Source organism: Leucoraja erinacea, chromosome 1, assembly GCF_028641065.1.
Source record: "Leucoraja erinacea ecotype New England chromosome 1, Leri_hhj_1, whole genome shotgun sequence".
Taxonomy (NCBI): Eukaryota; Metazoa; Chordata; class Chondrichthyes; order Rajiformes; family Rajidae; genus Leucoraja; species Leucoraja erinaceus.
In genome coordinates, this window is record NC_073377.1 from 139139846 (window position 1) to 139160983 (window position 21138).

Genomic DNA, 21138 nt, shown 5'->3' on the forward strand with positions numbered 1-21138 from the left:
GTCCTCAACGGTAACACTGACTGCTCTCATGACACTTCCAGTGACTGCCCCAAGTTCCTCCGTCCTACTGTCTTTCTCCTCGGTAAATACAGATGAGAAATACTCATTGAGGACCTTGCCCATCTCCTGTGGCTCCACACAGAGGTGACCGCTTTGATTCCTGAGAGGAATTCCACTTTCTCTCTAGTTACCCTTTCCCCCCCTTATGTATTTATAAAATTTCTTGGGATTGTCCTTAATGCTGCCGGCCAGAGCTATCTCCTGGCCCCTTTTTGCCTTTCTGATTTCCCTTTTTAGTATATTCCCAAAACTCCTCCAGGGATGCACTTGATCCCAGCTGCCTATACCTGTCCCATGCATCCTTGCGATTCTTGACCAATGCCTCAATTTCCCTCATCAGCCAAGCTTCCTTACGATCGCCTGCCTTGCCCTTCACTCTGTTTAAGAAGGAACTGCAGACGCTGGAAAATGAAAGGTAGACAAAAGTGCTGGAGAAACTCAGCGGGTGCGGCAGCATCTATGGAGCGAAGGAAATAGGCAACGTTTCGGGCTGAAGAATCTGAAGAAGGGTTTTGGCCCGAAACGTTGCCTATCATCTTCGCTCCATAGATGCTGCCTCACCCGCTGAATTTCTCCGGCACTTTTGTCTACCTTGCCCTTCACTCTAACAGGGATGTGCATATCCTGAGCTTTTGTCAGCATGCTTTTTAAAACATTCCACTTGGCTGATGGTCCTTTCCCCTCAAATAAGGGATACCATGGGCTAGATCAGTGGGGATGTTCAGCGAGAGGACCAGATTGCTCTTGAACTAGAAGATGGCCATCATCCTCGTGGGCTGGGAGGGAATGTGTTGCTGGTGCAGGTGTAAGTTTAAACTAATGTGGCGGGAGAGAGGGACACAAATAAAATTAGAGTGGGAGATGTGGAACGGCCAAATATAGAAGGAAAATTACGTCAGTTCAGTGAGCAGAGCACAGACTTGATAAAGCACACAGGTGGAATGCAAGATTGTATTATATCTAACATATAACAAGGAGGTGGACAAGTAACTAAAAGGGTGCTGATTAAGACATGAGAATATGGTATTTGTCATTGCAAAGATTCGCTGAAAGCAAGATAGCAACTCAACATTCCAGGATATAGCCTATACTAGACTAAGTGAGACCCGTTGGGTCCCATGTTCACACAGGAAGGCTGGTCCCCCAAAGCAATATTCTACCTCTCCACCAATTCCAATATTGCTGGCTAGTGGTGAGGGTGGGGGGTGGCTTTCGGGAGAGTTAGTATGGATGTTGTGGGCCGAAGAGACTGGTTTCCAGAGGGCTAGTCTGGGCATTGTGGGCGGAATTGATTCCTGGGCTGGCAGCTCCGTCACTCAGGCTTGGTGGGCTGGCAGCTTAGTCACTCAGGCCTGGTGGGCTGGCAGCTCAGTCACTCAGGCTTGGTGGGCTGGCAGCTCAGTCACTCAGGCCTGGTGGGCTGGCAGCTCAGTCACTCAGGCCTGGTGGGCTGGCAGCTCAGTCACTCAGGCCTAGTGGGCTGGCAGCTCAGAAACTGCCAGAAATTCTGCCCAAAACAGGTGAGAGACTCTGTAAGAGAGAAGGGGGAGAGGGTGGAGAATCAATTTTAGACATTTCTCATCTTTTTCTGCAGATCACAGCAATGAAGGTGGAAAGTCTATCCTGGCCTGGATCTCACAGGGAGGAAATGAAGGGAGGGAGAAAAATACTGGGGTGAGGTTTCATACTTGCAGGGGGAATACTTACTGATGGGCTGAAGGGACTCTTGGGCTAGTAGAGGCCTGATGGGCCGAAGGGGTTCTTTAAAAAAAATCTGTGAAATCTCAGTGAGAGGCACTTTTTCTGGACTTTTCCAGGCCTGGCATAGGCCTTTTGGGCCAAAATGCTCCTCCTGGGCTAATATGGGCATTTTGGGCAAAAGGGCCAGTTTTTGGGCAGGCCAAACAACACCTTTCATTTCATTTTCAATTGTATTGCAGTTTCAAGCACAGGGCAGGCCGAATAGCACATTGCATTTTCATTTCACTTCCATTGCCATTGCAGTTTCAAGCACAGGACAGGCCAAGCCAAACAGCTGATTGCATTTTCACTTAATTTCCATTGCCATTGCCCTTTCAAGCACAGAGCAGGCTCAAGCCAAACAGCTGATTCATTTTCACGTAATTTCCATTGCCATTGATGATTTAAGCACATGGTAGGCTTAAGCCAAACAGCTCATTGCATTTCCACTTCATTTCCATTGCCATTGCACTTTCAAGCACAGGGCATGCTCAAGCCAAACAGCTGATTGCAATTTCACTTAATTTCCATTGCCAATAGCTGATTGCAATTTCACTTAATTTCCATTGCCAATGTACTTTCGAGTACAGGACAGGCTCAAGCTAAATAGCTCATTGCATTTTCACTACATTTCCATTGCCATTGCAGTTTCAAGCACATGGCAGGCTCAAGCCAAACAGCTCATTGCATTTTCACTTCATTTCCATTGCAGTTTCAAGCATAGGGCAGGCCAAACAACTAATTTCATTTCAATTAAGGGCTAACAAATAATTTATTCAAGTGCATTACATACTCACAGTGTTCTGTAGTTTTCCAGCTCAGACAGAGCGTCATGACCTCTCCCTCACCATCTTGCAGACAGACTGAGCCATGCCCACACGTCTGGGTTTTATAGTCCCTCCCCCTCCCACCAGAAGGGGCGTGACAGGAGAGAGAATATCAAGATTTTTTAAACAGTAATAAGTCTTTTATTTTTCATCAATGGGAAAAATCCTCGGGTCCTGCACAGCAGAGGAGGACTCTGAGTAAGATGGCCAAAAAAATCACAGCCATATGTGGTAGCGTTTTTTCTAAAATCAAAGCACAGTGCAAACAGGAAGTTGTCAAGATGAGACTTTTAAGTATATAGATAGTCATAGTCATAGAGTGATACAGTGTGGAAGCAGGCCCTTCGGCCCAACTTGCCCACACCAACCAACATGTTCCAGCTACACGAATCCCACCTACCTGCATTAGGTCCATATCCCTCCAAACCTGTCCTATTCATGTAACTGTCTAACTGCTTCTGAAATGTTGGGATAGTCCCTGCCTCAACTACTTCCTCTGGCAGCTTGTTCCATACACCCACCGTGCTTTGTGTGAAAAAGCTACTCCTCTGATTCCTCTTAAATCTTTTCCCTTCACCTTAAACCTATGGTCCTCGATTCACCTACTCTGGGCAAGACACTCTGTGCATCTGTAGATACAGGATGGGCGGCGGGTGGAGGTGAATGGTGAGGGTGAGATGATGTGAAGAGGCAGTATCGCAATAATAATCATGAAATCCATTACTGCAATAAGGAGGGAGAATATCATTGACGGTTTCTTTAAGTGAGGCCATATGGATGCAGCTTAAAAACAAAAGAAAGGGGGAGGGGGATATGGATTGCTTTGCTGGGGGTGAACCACGGGCCCCCAATATATTTGCTACTCAATCTCCAATGCAAATAAGTGGGCAAATGACAGGTATAAATAATAAGGTAAAAGTTGTAGGGAATTTCAACTTCCCTAACATTAACTGGGATTGCTTTAACATGAAAGCCAATCCCAATTAATAGTGGGGAAGTTGGAGGAGCTGAATTTCTAAACCGCAGTCAGGGGAACTTGTAGAGAAGGGACAAAGGTAGTCTTACATTAGAGGGGTTGGCTCTCAGCTTTGGGAGCATCATGATGCAGTTGGCTGGATTGTCAATGGGACAGTGTTTCCAAGACGCTGACCAGCTATACTGTGGAATCATTCAGTCGCTGACTGATGGCATAAGACACAGTTGTATGTCGGTATTCCATTAATGCCACTGGTGCAGGTACAGTAAACATCTGGGTATAGAAACACATTGTCTACTTTGTTGTTTAACAGCACCATTAACATCTGGATCGCATTAACACAAATTTTACTTGTCCATACATCATATCCCAAGGAATTTCCTGACAAATCAGACTGTTGCCCAAAGGCTAAATGTTTTTCTCATTAAAAGGTTTGAATGAGCTAAACAGGACCTGGACGTCGTGAAAACCCCAAAACGGGGGTATAACTAATTAGAAGTCAGCAGGTCATGTCATTTATCAGTCCCAGTTTTGGTCTGGCTCGTCTTGCAGATGAAGTATCTAAAGTTGACTTACAATTTTGCTGCAAGTCTGCTGGCCAACTGAAGTTATTATTCACCTATTTTTAAATTCTTCCATTTAATTTTACTTGTGCATCTGAGGTAATAAGTTGAAAATGTAGATCTTCTACCATCATTACATTACTTTGAACCTAACAAATGCAAAATACTTGGAATTCAAAACTGTGGATGGACATTTGATTTATGTCAAAAACTGAGGTGACTTTTCTTTAAAAAAAGATCGACTTGCCTACTATATTCAAAAGTCATTTAAATGCGAACAAATGGAACATAATCGAGACAAAAAGGATTGCAGATGCTGGTTTATTAAAAAAAGTTACAAAGTGCTGGAGTAACAGTGGGTCAAGCAGCATCTGGAGAGCATGAATTCCTGAGACGTTTGCACTGACGGCGCTGAAGTAGAGATGGTTGAAAACTTGTTCAGCATGTCCCAAACAACCCTCACAAACTCTACAGTTGCTCCGTGGAATTATATTTTTATGGGGATGCATCGCTCACAGTATGGTTTGGGAACATCTCCTTCCGAGATCGCTAGAATTGCATAGAGTTGTGAATGCAGCCCAGACCATCACACAAACCAACCAGTCTGAACCTGAAACATCACCTGGGGTTCACCTGCACCTCCTCCAACCTCATCTATTGCATCCACTGCTCTAGATGTCAGCTGATCTATATCGGTGAGACCAAGCGTAGGCTTGGCGATCGTTTCGCCGAACACCTCCGCTCGATCCGCACTGACCAACCTGACCTCCCGATGGCTCAGCACTTCAACTCCCCCTCCCATTCCGTATACGACCTCTCTGTCCTGGGCCTCCTCCGTGGCCAGAGTGAGTAACACCGGAAATTGGAAGAACAGCACCTCATATTCCACTTGGGCAGTCTGCATCCTGGTGGCATGAACATTGAATTCTCACAATTCTGTTAACCCTTGCTGTCTCCTCCCCTTCCTACCTCTCCCACAGCCCTCGGGCTCCTCCTGCTTTTTCCTTTCTTCTCCCCGCCTCCCCCCACCCTCTATCAGTCTGAAGAAGGGGGGCCCTAAATGTTGCCTATCTCCTTCGTTCCATAGATGCTGCTGCACCCGCTAAGTTTCTCCATCATTTTTGTGTACCTGAAATATCATCCGTTCTTACTCTCCAGAGAAGCTGCCTGTCCCGCTGAGCAGCTCCAGCATTTTGCATCTATCTTCAGTGTAGGCATCTGCAGTTCCTTCCTACTCAGCTCTCTTCAATAGCAATGAAGATGCTAGTGGGCCATACAATTTTATTTATATAGATTTTCAATAATTGTTACATTTTCCTATCCAGAAAGCCCTGAAAATAAAGTGGCATCTCCCTCAAAATCTGCTCTCTAAGCCATTTATCTCTAAAATCCAGCAAGGCCATGCTAGCTTTCCCCGAATATTGAGTATTGAAAACTTTTATGTACTTGCAAAATAGGTAAAGAATGATGCTTCTTTTTTGTGATGCTCAATGCAGGGCTATCTGGTAACACTGTTTGACATGTTCTGATGATATTTAATCACAAAGGCTAGGCCGTGCTGATCACGTCAAACGGTTCAAGGGTTGCCTAGGTTGACTTGGAGCATCTACTTTGGGGTACCCTAAGTAGGGAAGCCAACTAGTCTGAATACGAATGCTCAACCAAGTTACCCCCATATTGGATCAGTAAGTGGGAATTTCACTTAAGTGCGCATCCAACAGAATTTTTTCCAACTTATCTGGTTTCTAGACAATATTCCATTTAACAGCTGATTTTTGGACATCTGGTCTATAAATCCAAGATGACAGATCGTTTCATAAGCTGATGGCATGTTTTGGATGTTTTAATCTAGCATTTGTCTTTCACAAGTATTACATCCTTTTAATACATTTTGTTTTAGAAAAAGGTTCACTGTTTATATTTAAAAAAATTGGTGAACATCTTGGCAATAATTCTTCCATGGAAGTAAAATCCATTGTGCCTGCAGTACATTGCCCTTCAACTGAAAGGCAAGTAACTGGAATTCACACATTAAGGCTATTGTTTACACCATTATAATTGCTGGTTTATCGTTGTAGCAACAACACAGATTTGAACTTCTCTAAATGTGAACAGGCTGTTTCTATTAACCTTTTTATTATTAGTGAAACATTGAAAATGCTTTCAACCAAATTGAGTTCGTATGTGCAAATCCAGCTTGAGAACACACACATTCATGGGCCTGTCCCACTTAGGCAAATTTTTGGGCAAGTGCAGGCGACTAGTTTATCGCCACATGTTTGCCGGTGATCGCCGGGAGTAGTCTCCTCTGTCGCGCAAAAAGTCTGGCCGCCATTACATTTTCGGCGACAGTGGGTTTGACGCCAATGAGCGTAGCTTGACTTCTCCTGACAAAGGTGCTGTCTTAGGTTGACGCCGGTTTTTCGGCGAACTGCTCTGACAATCGCCGACAGTTACCTAACTAAAAAATCGCCAAGTAGGACATGCCCATTATATAACTTTCCGCAGTCACCTGAGAATCTTGGAAAATTTAAACTAAATTCCATTTTACTAATGCATATCTAAAATTTAATATCAATGGACAGAAAAGATAAAGACAATGAAACAAATGGCACTATTCATGTTTATTTTGTTTTTGCAGAATGTTAAACCCTTGAAAAAGGGATCATAGAAAAATAGAAACATAGAAAAATAGAAACATAGAAAATAGATGCAGGAGTAGGCCATTCAGCCCTTCAAGCCAGCACCACCATTCAATATGATCATGGCTGATCATCCAAAATCAGTTCCCTGTTCCTGCTTTCTCCCCTTATCCCTTGATTCTGTTAGCCCTAAGAGCTTATCTAACTCTCTCTTGAATCCATCCAGTGAATTGGCCTCCACTGCCTTCTGTGGCAGAGAATTCCACACATTCATAACTCTCTGGGTGAAAATGTTTTTCATCATCTCAGTCCTAAATGGCCTACCCCTTAGTTTTACCATGTGACCCCTGGTTCTGGACTCCCCCAACATCGGGACCATTTTTCCAGCATCTAGCCTGTCCAATCCCTTAAGAATTGTATATGTTTCTATAAGTTTCCCTCTCATCCTCCTAAATTCAAGTGAACATAAGCCCAGTCCACCCATTCTTTCATCATATGTCACCAGTCGGTCCATTCTTTAAAGCAGCGCACTCATAGTAAGCTATGAGCAGTTTTAGCCGCGGCCTTTTGGGTGCGGGGTTGTGTTGACATAGAAACATAGAAACATAGAAAATAGGTGCAGGAGTAGGCCATTCGGCCCTTCGAGCTTGCACCACCATTCAATATGATCATATGACATGAAGTGTTGTGTGGATATAATGTGTGAGTCTTTGGCTTAAGAGTTTTCGGCAAGGACCCTGAGGCAAGGAGGCTATCACCAGCAGATACTGCAGGAGAATAAGTTTCAATCAGCTCTGGGAGTGAGTCTCGCTATTTAGTTATTGACTGGGCTACAGTGGTACAGGTGCACAACCTTTTAACCGACGATCCAAATAACGAAAACCTCCGAATAGCGGACATTTTTTCGGTCCTTGAATAAAGGTCCTTGAAAACGTTCACCGAGGGCGGCCCGCAGAGGTGACAGCGGAACCTCCGGTCGGTCCTCGAAGAAAGGGGATTAAATCCCCATTCATAAAAGAGAAGGTGAGGGTATATTGCGCGGGAGGGTTAATAATTGACAATATGCTGCTACCTGCCAGCTGAGTTAAAAAGTTCCCACGGTAGACTCACGATACACAGTGTATCGTGAGTCTTGCGTGGGAACTTTTTAAGTCAGCGTGCAGGCAGCAGTAGATTGTCGCTCCCTTCAGTTTCACCCCACCTACACCCCTCTGCTTCCCGGCCATGTGTGTGACCCCTTCTCTCCCCTCTCCAGCTCCCCGCTCATTGCACCGGCGCGGGGGCTTTGTACTGTCTTCACGTTGCGATGCTAGCAGCACAGTGCCAGTCACCGGAGACGTCAGGACCAACGGAACACCGACCCCCAGGCCCACTGCAAGCACGGAGATCCTAGATCAGCAACTCCAGCCCAGCCCCATTCCAACTCCAGAGGAACACGCTCCCCGTATGGGCAGAAGCTGATGGTGTGCAAGGGGTACGTCTTATTCTTGGGGTCGCGCAGCTCGGGCTGTGGGCGAACTGCCACTTGTCGCCGTAGCGGCCCATCGGGGAGCGGATTCCTCTGGAGTTGGAGGGGGAGGGGGGTACTGTGCTGTTTGATCGCCCCCTGCTATCCCAGGGACAGGGAGACAGGACGTTCACCAGGGTGGCCTGCAGAGGTGACAGCGGAACCTCCGATCAGTCCTCGAAGAAAGGGGAACTAAATCCCCATTCATAAAAGAGAAGGTGAGGGTATATTGCGTGGGAGGGTTAATAATTGACAATATGCTGCTACCTGCCCGCTGAGCTAAAAAGTTCCCACGGTAGACACGATACACAGTGTATCGTGAGTCTTGCGTGGGAACTTTTTAACTCAGCGTGCAGGCAGCAGCAAATTGTCGCTCCCTTCAGTTTCACCCCACCTACACCCCTCTGCTCCCTGGCCATGTGTGTGACCCCATCCCTCCCCTCTCCAGCTCCCCGCTCATTGCACCGGCGCGGGGGCTTTGTACTGTTTTCACGTCGGCGATGGCAGCAGGGCCGTGCGAGTCACCGGAGACGTCAGGACCATTTGGACGTCGACCACCAGGCCCACGGAGAACCCAGAGACCCACAGCCAACAGCAGCCCAGCCCAGCCCCGCTCCAACTACAGAGGAACCTGGGTTGCGGATGACGGGGCGCAGCTCGGGGCATCGGGGAGCGGGTTCCTGTTGGTCCTGACGTCTCCGGCCACCTGCTATCCTCTGGGAACTGTACCGCCCTTGCAGGAGAGTGGGGTTGTTTGCAGTTGCAGGGAGGGGGCAAGGGCGGTACAGTTCCCAGTCTCAGCTCCAGTCCAGGGGGGTGGCTGGAGACGTCAGGACCAACGGGACAGCGACCCCCAGGCCCACTGCAAGCACGGAGATCCCAGAGACCCACAGCCAGCAGCAACTCCAGCCCAGCCCCGCTCCAACTCCAGAGGAACACGTAGGGGCAGAAGCTGATGGTGTGCAAGGTGTTCTTGGGGTGGCGCAACTCGGGCTGTGGGCAAACTGCCACTTGTCGCCGTAGTGGCCCATCGGGAAGCGGATTCCTCTGGAGTTGGAGGGGGAGGGGGGTATTGTGCTGTTTGATCGCCCCCTGCTATCCCAGGGACAGGGAGACACAGCGGCTTTTTAGACTGGTGGGCAATCACTTCCAAAGTTCTGCCCACACAGTCAGTACACCTCTCCTACACTGCATTTCATAAAAACATTTATTCTGCAAGAAAAAACGACATTGAAGAATCAAACTCGCGACCGAGTAACTGCTGGGATCAAGGCGCAAACTCGCGACCTTGCGGATATGAGCCGAACACTCTACCACTGAGCCAGCCATTAAAATCTACGCTAAAAAATTTCCATTCCGAAGACCGACAAATTCTGAATTACGAAACGTGTCTGGTCCCAAGGCTTTCGGATAAAAGGTTGTGCAGCTGTAATGGCAGGCAAGTTGTTGCAGAGGGTCTCCTGTCGTCTAAAGTCAGAGACACTGTTGGTGCCACTGACCACTGTACCTGTGGGAATTGTGTTCAGATGCAGCTCCTTAAGGACCACGTTAGGGAACTGGAGCAGCAGCTGGATGACCTCGGGACCATCCGGGAAAATGAGAGCTTCTTGGACAGGACATGTGGTGAGGCCATCACACCGAAGGTCCAGGAAGAGAGAAGGTGGGTGACCATAAGGAAGGGAATTAAACGTGGAGTGGAGGTGACCCCAGTGGCCGTGCCTCTTAAAGTCAGGCACACCCTCTTGGGAGCTGTCGGGGCGGATGCCACGTCAAGTTTGAGTCGCAGCCAGGGCTGTGACACCTACCCTGGCACTGAGGCTCAAAGCGAAGGGTAATGTCAGGCACAACCATAGTACTGGGCGACTTAATAACTCAGGGTGCAGATAGGAGATTCTGCGGCAACATGCGAGACTCCAGGATGATGTGCTGCCTCCCTGGTGCCAAGGTCCAGGCCATCTTGGAGCAGCTGCACGACATCCTCAAGAGGGAGGGGGAGCAGCCGGAGGTTGGTGTGCATGTTGGCACAAACGATATAGGTAGGAAGTGGAAGGAGGTTCTGCAGCATGATTATAGGGAATTTGGTAAAAGGCTAAAAAGCAGGAGCTCCAAGGTAGTAATCTCAGGATTGCTACCACTTGCCACTTGCCAGTGAGGGTAGGAACAGAATAATAGGGGAGATGAATGTATGGCTGAGGAGTTCGTGTTGAGGAGACAGGGATTCAGATTTCTAAATCATTGGGATCTCTTTTGGGGCAGAGGTGACCTGTACAAGAGGGATTGGTGGTCGGGTCTCCTCAGAGTGCTTTCCTACCGGGGCAGGGTGTTGGTCATTAACTAACTCGTGGCCTCCATGCTGTGGTACAGATTGACCACATTGGTCCCATCAGCCACCTTTGCTGGGATCATCCAGAGAAGTTGGTGGATTTCTTCTGGGGCAACGGAAAGCGCTGGGTCTCTGCAGTCTCCCGATCGAGGAGGGCGGTCAGTCGCTGGTGTGCATTTGCACCAAGTTGGCGGCTCTCCGCCTCAGGACCTTGCAGAGATACCTGTACTCAGGGCATCCTCCCAGGTGGCACGTGCTGGCGACGCACTTTTTCCAATGGAGCCGCTGCCTTCAACGAGGTATGCGGATCCTCATGGTGGGCGTCAGCCGTGCGGTCCTGATGGGGATGCCCGGCTTCTACAGGGATTTGTTGAGAGTCTGGAACCTGGTTGCCGTTGACCGGGCCCCACCTCCGCCGGCGGAGGGCGACGGCCCAGGAGTGAGAGCAGCCAGTCCTTGTCCCACCCCACCGGGTGTCGGGGGGGCTCAAACGTGTGGAGCACTTGTGGTTGAGCAAGCCTCCGCTCAGCCGGAAGTACTCATCGGACCCAGGCGCCGTAATCCATCCCGGGAGCCGGTCCCACACAATTTGAGCCGCCTTTCCTCGACACCCTCCATCTCCCTCCGAGACACAGGGAGGCGTGTCCTGTACAGGCTCCTCCTCCACACCCTGCACTTCCTCGCCCTGGTCCACCGTCCGGACACCAAGTGGCGGTCGGTGTTGCCTTCCGGTCGCGAGGGGGCCACCGGTGGGTGTCCCTCTACGGAGGGATTCTCCCCCTCTACATTGGGGACCTGGGGTGGAGAGTATTGCACCGAGGTGTTCCCTGCAACCTGTTTCTCTCGCGGTTCACAGACTCACCAGCCGCCTGCCACGTTTGCGGGCGGGAATAGTGTGTGTACCACGTGTATATGGAGTGTGTGAGGCTGCAGCCCCTGTTTGAACACCTAAAGAGGCTGCTCCTTGCCTTCTGGCTGCATTTGTCACCCACCATCCTCATCTTTGGACACCCTGTGCGTAGGGGAGAGGGTAGGGTTGAAGATGTCCTGGTTGGGTTGCTCCTGGGTCTGGCCAAGCTGGCCATCTGCCAGTCACGGCGCCAGATGGTGGAGGGCTTTACCTGAGCCAGCTGCCCGCCACTTTTCCGGGGTTACGTCCGTGCCTGGGTGGGGTTAGAAAGGGAATACGTCCTGTCTACGGGCACCCTGAGGGAGTTCCGGGACCGCTAGGCTCCGCAGGGTGTTGAATGTATCCTCAATAAGGATTGTATTATAGTTGTATAGTAGTTTATTATGGATATATGTTTGTATTGTATTATGGTGCTGGGTTCTGGCTTGTTTTATTGGAGTGTAAATATTATTTTTTTAATAATTGAATAAATTTTTGTGAATTTAAAAAAAGAAAAAAAAAAGAGGGATTGGTTGCCCCTAAACCGGAGGGCGACCAATATCCTGAAGAAGGGTCTCGATCCGAAACGTCACCCATTCCTTCTCTCCAGCGATGCTGCCTGTCCCACTGAGTTACTCCAGCATTTTGTGTCTATCTTCAATATCTTGGCAGGTTCACTAGTGCTACACGGGTGGGTTGAACCTAGATTTAGGTATGTTACAAAACCTACCTGAATCGTGGCTGAGCATCTGCCCTACCCCGTGTGCGCGATTTTGGCGCTGTTTAGAGGGGCGGGTTTAAAACGCGATTTTTACTAGGCTGTTGCAATCGAAAATGTTCAGTCTAGTAAATCATTAACGGAAAATCGCTGAAAGACCCCGTCGCAAAAGGTATTATTAGTTTTTATGGCCTTGTATAATAGTTATAGTAGTTTAAAAATCACTCTCTAAACTCGCAACCTCTCGCAGCCCCAGGGTTTTATAAAGCAAACAATTAAAGGTATGTACCTTATTTTTACATTAAATGGGGCTTCTTAAGAACCCTGTATTTAAAGTTTTCTATAGCGAGTAGCTCATTTTGGGCTCTTTATATCCCGCAGTATTTTTCTGGGCATTTGAGGGCACAAATCCAGCGCAATGTGAACGTTCTAAACCAGCGCGTTCACAGGAACCCACTAGAAAGCTGATTTAAATTGACTTTAATTTACAGCAATTGAACACTAAATTCCTTCCATTTGGCCTATAAATTGATGTAAATGAGATTTAAAAATCATGTTTTATTGTGAATTATTTGTGAATATTATTTGGACACTTGGGCTATTTAAAAATGTTAATCATTTATTAAGAAATGGATAGATGTTTAGATCTAGTAATTGAAGTTTGAAATTAGCTACAATTGGGTAACTAACTAATTATATGCTTTAATTTCAGGTCATCCAAGTAAGATTATTTTATATTTGTTTCAGAATGGTTCAATCTATGATAACTGAAAATTTCATTCAGTTCTCTTAATTTTTAAGAAGGTTATGGGCTTTTGACTGTCCGCGATCACAGCTTTTTTGTTATGTCCATAGAAAATCAATAGGGAACAAGATGCTAATTTCCGAGTGTGAAAATGGCCATAACTTTTTTATTACTTGAGATATGAAAGCGAATTAGGTGTCAAATTAAACTTATTGTTATGCTTTATCTGATGGGATAAATTGCAGACTTGATTTTTTAAATCTCAAAATTTTGTAACATTGCTACTAGATTGGCAGGGGGTGGGATTTTGTACAATACAGAGGCAGGTGGGAGGTTTGAAGTTGTTATGGAGGGTGATGAGAGAAAGTTTAGCGGACAGAATAGACAGGGGAAAGGCAAAGATAGAGGAAAGAATGTTGGTTTAAATTGCATTTATTTTAATGCAAGAAGCCTGAAGGGTGAGGCAGATGAGATAGGTACGTGCGACTGGGATGTTGAAACCCTGGAAACCTGCCTAAGAATGGGCAAAAACTTCAGTCTCGAGATATGCAAAGCTGGTAGAGACATACCTCAAAAGACTCGCAGCTGTAATTGCAGCGAAAGGTGGTTCTACAAAGTATTGACTCAGGGGGGCTGAATACTTTTGCACGCCACACTTTTCAGGTTTTTATTTGTAAAAAAATGTGAAAACCATGCATAATTTTCCTTGCACTTCACAATTATGCACCACTTTGTGTTGGTCTATCACATAAAATCCTAACAAAATACATTTACGTTTGTGGTTGTAACGTGACAAAATGTGGAAAAGTTCAAGGGGTATGAAAACTTTTGCAAGCCAGTGTATGTGGGAGATTGTGTCTTATTTGTGTGATGGAGCTTTTTGAAGAAGTAACCAAAAAGGTTGACAAAATCAAAGCCATTGGTGTCAGCAGTTATGCGGGGAAGGCAGGAGAATGGGGTTCGGAGGGAGCGATAGATCAGCCATGATTGAATGGTGGGGTAGACGGGATGGGCCAAATGGCCTAATTCAATTCCTATCAGTTATAACTTTATGACCTTATGACGTGCCCAATGACTCCCCCTTTGGTGACATTGCATCAAGTTCGCCCCCTCCTCTTGGACTCGTGTAACTTGACTGCATAGGCCGGCGTGGGACGTATAGATGGGGCACCTTGGTCGGTGTGGGCAAGCTGGGCCGAGGGCTGTTTACGTCATCAAGAACTTTGATAAGGTACTACATAGGAGGGTCTATCTATAGCACTTGAGTTTTATTTGATTGTATAGATGCAAGGATGCAGGGGGCGACAGAGGCGGGGATGGCCATCCAGGGTCATGAACCATATGCTGTTGCAGTGCTTCATGCCCATCCGGAGGTCCTTTAACACCACCTCCCCCTATCCTCAGCAGCTGCTTCCCAGTTGTCAGTGCCAACGTAAACACTTGTCACATCTCGTTTAATTATATTGGTGCAGCAAAGCTCTGTTCTTCCTCTTGGCCCTCTGTGCATTGGCGACCTACACATATAGCACATCATTGGGGGTGGGTCTATGTTCCACCCAGTGTACGTGACTACGCCAAGGGAAATGCCTCTGTTTGCAGATTGCAGGGATGCTAGGCATTTTGGTCAGGGAGAGGACAGATTCATTGGTGATTTTCTCCTGCCAAGAAACTCTCAGGATGCGAAAAAGACAGAGGAAATTAAAATTATTCCTTTTCCATTCTTTATCTGGCTAAGTCAGCCAAGCTTCACTGCTGCGCAGTAACGCACACTTTGTAGACCATTATCTTGGTCTTGATAGTGACCTTCCTATTCATCCAAGCCCACCTGCTTAGCCTCCCGAAGGTGTTTGCTGTCTCTCCTGTATGTGAGTTGGTTACCTCAACCAGATGCATGTTATCGGGATGCATCACAGCACGGTTTGGGAACAGCTCCATCCAAGATTGCAAGAAATTGCAGCAAATTGTGGACGCAGCCCAGACCATCACACAAACCAACCTCTATTCCATTGACTCCATTTGTACCTCACGCTGCCTCGGCACGGCCAGCAGCATAATCAAGGACGAGTCACACCCTGGCCACTCCCTCTTCTCTCCTCTCCCATCCAGCAAAAGGTACAGACGTGTGAAAATGCACACCTCCAGATTCAGGGACGGTTTCTTCCCAACTGAATCATCTTACAACAACCAGAGAGCAGTGCTGAACTACTATCTACCTCATTGGTGACCCTCAGACTATCTTTGATCGTACTTTGCTGGCTTTACCTTGCACTAAACGTTATTGCCTTATCATGTATTTGTACACTGTAAATGGATCGATTGTAATCATGTATTGTCTTACTGCTGACAGGATAGCGCGTATCAAAAGCTTTTCACTGTACCTCGGTGCACGTGACAATCATGTGGTTCTAATTCAGAGCGAGGGTATCAGTCACCATAGATTCTGGGTAGATGAATTTGTTGACAGTTTCCAGTGGAGTGGAATTTAGGTTATAGAGGTGTATAAAATATAAGGCAGGTGGAACTAGTGTAGATGGGACATGTTGGTCGGTGTGAGCAAGTTGGGCCAAACGTCCGCGTTGTATGACTATGACTCCGTATTGTGTGATCAATTGTTATAGGAAAGATATTGTCAAGCTTGAAAGGGTTCAGAGAAGATTTACGAGGATGTTGACAGGATTAGAGGGTGTGAGCTATAGGGAGAGGTTGAATAGGCTGGGTCTCTATTCCATGGAGTGCAGGAGGATGAGGGGTGATCTTATAGAGGTGTATAAAATCATGAGAGGTATAAATCAGGTAGATGCACAGAGTCTCTTGCCCAGAGTAGATAAATCGAGGATCAGAGGACATTGGTTCAAGGTGAAGGGGAAAAGATTTAATAGGAAGCCAAGGGATACCTTTTTCACACCAAGGGTGGTGGGTGTATGGAACAAGCTGCCAGAGGAGGTAGTTGAGGCAGGGTCTATCCCAACGTTTAAGAAAAAGTTAGACAGTACATGGATAGGGCAGGTTTGATGGGATATGGACCAAAAGCGGGCAGGTGGGACTAGTGTAGCTGGGACATGTTGATCGGTGTGGGCAAGTTGGGCTGAAGGGTCTGTTTCTACACTGTATCACTCTATGACTATGAGTCTAATGACTATCAGTTTTTCTGATTATCTGAGCAGCTAATATCTTATCCTTCAGAGAACTCCATAGATTGTTGTGCAGATAGTTTGTGATGCATCAATCAGTTCAACAGGAAATTCAGACAGATCACAACTCCAAACATATTAAAGTGTAGGACAGAAGTGCAGATGCTGGTTTGAACTGAAGATAGACACAAAATGTTGGAGTAATTCAGCGGGACAGGCAGCATCTCTGGGGAGAAGGAATAGTTGACGTTTCGGGTTGAGACCCTTCTTCAGACTGAGAGTCAGGGGAAAGTGAAACGAGAGATATCGACGGTGATGTAGAAAGATATGGAACAAATCAATGAAAGGTATGCAAAAAAGTAACGGATAAAGGGAACAGGCCATTGTCAGCTGTTTGTTGGGTGAGAACGAGAAGCTGGTGTGACTTGGATGGAGGAGGGATGGAGAGAGAGGGAATGCAGGGGTTACTTGGTTAGAGAAATCAAAAGTCATACCATTGGGTTGTAAGCTGCCCGAACGGAATACATATGAGAGTTTAAACCAAGCAGTTATGAGATGTCGCACTTTGGGAGGTTGAATGTAAGGGGAGATTATACAGATAATGGCAAAACCCTTAACAGCATTGATGTGCAGAGAGATCTTGGAGTCCACACATCTCAGTGAAGGTGGCAGCACGTAAATATAGTGGTAAAGGTGTATGGTATATTTGCATTCATTGCTAGGGGCATTGAATATAAGAGTCAGCATGTCATGATTTTAAGACTTTGCTTAGGCGACATTTGGAGTATTGTGTGCATTTCTGGTCATGCCATAACAGGAAGGATGTGGAGAGAACAGAGGTGGTTTAGCAAAATGCTGTCTGGATTAGAGGGTCTCAGCCGCAAGGAGAGGCTGGGTAAACTTGGATTGTTTTCTCTGGAACGTTGGGGGTTCAGGCGACACTTGATACAGTATAAACAAATATGAGAGACAGAGATAGACAGTCAGACCCGTTATCCCAGAGTGGAAATGAACAATACTTGAGAACATAGCTATAGTGTGAGAGGGGGCATGTTGAATAAAGGTGTGCAGGGCAAGGTTTTTTCAGAGAATGATTCAGGGACACATTGCCTGGGGTGATGCTAGGGGCCGATATGAGCATGGTTTTGAAGAGGCTTTGAGATAGGCACATGTAATAGAATAGAATAGAATAGAATAGTTTCTTTATTGTCATTGTAACATGAACCATGTACAACAAAATTTAAAAATGTCAGCCAGTCAGTGCACCATTCAAACATTTCTAAAAGCTAACAATACATACAAGATAAAATATTAAAAGATAAACAACTAAAATAAATATCACGAAAATAGCACGCATAAACACCCAACCCTCCATCCTTCTGTCGATTTCACAGTGTACCACATTCCCTTAGTATGTCTCGCCCCTGCGTTCCTTGGCGGCTACATTTAGTGCTTTTATAGCAGTGGGGTACAAACTGTTTTTTAGTCTGTTCGTCCTTGTCCTTGTAGATCTGTACCGTCTGCCTGACGGCAACAGTTCAAACAGGGAGTGTCCGGGGTGGGAAATGTCCTTTATGATACTCTGGGATTTTTTGGTGCAGCGGGAACTGGGTAAGTCCTCCAAGGTAAGGAGAGGGCAGCCGACAATCCTCTGGGCGTTGTCAATGGCCCTCTGGAGCGCTTTCCTCTGAGCCGCTGTGCAGCTGGTGTACCACACGCATACACAGTATGTTAGTATGCTCTCAATGGAGCACCGATAAAAGGACAGCAGCAGTCTCTGAGTGATGTTATTCTTCCTGAGCACCCTCAGGAAGTGCAGTCTCTGCTGGACCTTTTTCAGCAGCGCAGTGGTGTTCACGCTCCACGTCAGGTCCTCCTCAATATGGATTCCCAGGAAGCGGAAATCCGCCACCCTCTCCACACAGTCCCCTCTGATAGTCAATGGTACCATGTCCGTTTTATTCTTCCTAAAGTCTATTATTAATTCCTTTGTCTTTAAGGTGTTGAGGAGCAGGTTATTTTCTTCACACCACACTGTCAGCTGCTCCGCCTCATCCCGGTAGGCGTACTCGTCCCCCCCGGAGATGAGTCCCACCACCGTAGTGTCATCCGCAAATTTGACAATGGTGTTGCTGTGGTGGGCGGGGGTGCAGTCATGTGTGTAGATGGTGTAGAGCAGGGGGCTCAGTACGCAGCCCTGTGGAGAGCTGGTACTGAGGCTGAGGGCCGTGGATGTATGATGGCCCACTCTGACTCTCTGGCTGCGACCCGACATTAAGCTATTTATCCACGTGCAGGTGGAGTGTGGAAGTCCCAAGTCCCCCAGTTTGTCCACCAGTTTGTGGTGAAGGATGGTATTAAAAGCAGAGCTGTAGTCCACAAAGAGCATCCGTACGTAGCTCCCCCGCTGCTCCAGGTGAGACAGTGCAGCACGGAGAGCTGTGGCTACAGCGTCCTCTGTAGATCTATTTGCTCTGTGCGCAAACTGGTGGGGGTCAAAGCTTCGGGGCAGGAGTGATGTGATATGACCCCGGACCAGTTTTTCAAAACACTTCATCACCACTGGTGTGAGTGGAGGACAAGTACAAGGAATAGAGGGATACAGATCATGTACACGCAGATGAGATCAGTTTAACTAGGCATGTTGTTCGGCACAAGCATTGTGGGCCGAAGGGCCTGATCTGGCGCTGTACTGTTTTATGTATGGGCAAATGAAATCAGTTTAACATGATCAGGCAGATCAGAGTTGGAAATATACCTGAGATACGAGGAACTGCCTACGTGGTATATGAAGACTTCAGCGCCAACATTGTGGGCTGATGGAGCCATTCCTGTACTGTCCGATGTTCTATCACAATCTACCCACACACTAATGGTGATGTGACAGCCAGTTATTCCAGCAGAATTGTAACTGTGAACAAATCTGGACCCCCATATCTGAGGAAGGATGTGCTGGCTCTGGAGAGGCTCCAGAGGAAGTTTACGAGAATGATCCCCAGGAATGAGTGGGTTAACATAGGATGAGTGTTTGAAGGCAATGGGCCTCTACTCGCTGGAGTTCAGAAGGTTAAGGGGATTTACCACATTGAAACTTACAGAACAATGAAAGGCATAGATAGAGTGGATGTGGAGAGGATGTTTCCACTGGGTTGAGAGTAGGACCAGAGGTCATAACGTCAGAATTAAAGGGCGCTCTTTTAGAAAGGAGGTGAGGAAGAACTTCTTTAGTCAGAGGGTAGTTAATCTGAGGAACTTATTGCCACAGAGGGCTGTGTAGGCCAAGTCAGTGGATATTTTTAAGGCAGAGATAGACAAATTCTTGATTAGAATGGGTGTCGAGGGTTATGGGGAGAAGGCAGGAACATGGAATTAGGCAGAGATGAAAGCTACAACATTTTCAGATGCCTGATCTATTTCATGACCTATTCTCAAATGTATTTGATTTATGTATTAACCAAAATGGGACATCATTCCAACGATTCCACCTTCATGGAAAGGTCAGTGTGGGAATGGGAGGGGGAGTTCACCATCAATGGTCACGATCTCCTCCCTCCGCCACCACGCGTGAATACATTACACAATGATTCTGGATATATTCTGGCAGACAAACAGAAACACCACATCCTTATTTCATCGAGGTGATTTTATTAGAAGTTCCAAAGATTGAAGGTTCAGTCGAAGTAACAAATTGCGTAAATTCGAAATAGAATACGCAAAAGTACTGTTTATCTGAATTATTTACAAAGTTACAATATTTACAGTTCTAGCGAGTTTTACAATTATTGTACAATAATGCGAATGAACTGTAGGCATGCTTTTAACAATCGGCATTGCTTAGAGAAGTGCCTGCTGATCACCATTGTTTCAGAGTATGAGTGGAATATCAGATAGTTGTGAACATTGGTTAAAATAGATTGTGTCTCACGGGATGATAATGAATGAATTACTGCATTAAGCATTTATTGAACTGATCATTGTAGAAAGAATTAGGACAAGCATCATTTAAATGTTGTTCAGCATGGTTTGGAATGTTTTAAAAATATTCAATGCAATTTGTAAGTATTTGCATAGAAGAGACAAATGTCTTAGGTCAGGGCTGGGGAACCCTTTTCATGTACATTATTTTGTTGAAAAAGCGCCCTCATGACTTACTAATGTTTTAATTGTGGCTGTCAGTCGGGTAGGATTCTTTTGTTGCATGTTCTTTTACTCTTTGGTATTTTAAATACGTTCATTTTAAGATTAAAATTAAAATAATAAAAGACAAACCAAAACATATTAATAAAAATAAAAAGGATTTGTTCTACAAAATTTGGATTCATTCAAAAGGCTGCACTTAATGGCCTAGAAGGCCGCAGGTTCCCCACCCGTCTCAGGTCAATCTTTTCACCGTTGTTTGATCGAGAATTGTAGGTTTTCCATGCAAGAGATGCTATTAAAATAATCTTAGATTTCTGGATAACAATTAAAAAAAAAAAAAATCTATGATGACTGAGTTTTTAAAAATGTTCGTGATAAGACCTGTTGCTATTCACAGCTTGTGATTGCGTTAATTTCTATGCCAGAGGCCTGACAAGTGAAGCAGATAAACTCCGACTGCAATGTTATACCCATTACCCAAACCTGACTAAGGAGGCAAAGGAATGGCAGGTTAATATTGGAGAGTACATTTACTACAGGCGAGAAGAGGCCGAGGTAAAATAGGAGGGGGAGTTACTTTATTGATTAAGGAGAACTAAGGAGAAGCAAGGCGGATTACAATACTGAAGTTTGTTTCACCCAAGCAGATGTGAAGTGTTGCACTTTGAGAGGTTGAATGTAAGGGGAGAGTATATAGTTAATAGTTAATGGTAAGACCCTAAACAGCATTGACGTGCAGAGGGATCTTGAAGTCTAAGTTCACAGCTCACAAAAGGTAGCACCACAAATGGATAGAATGGTACAGACGGAGTAAATTATGCTTGCCTTCTTTGCCACAGGGCATTGAATATGAGTCAGGAAGTCTTGATGCAGTTCC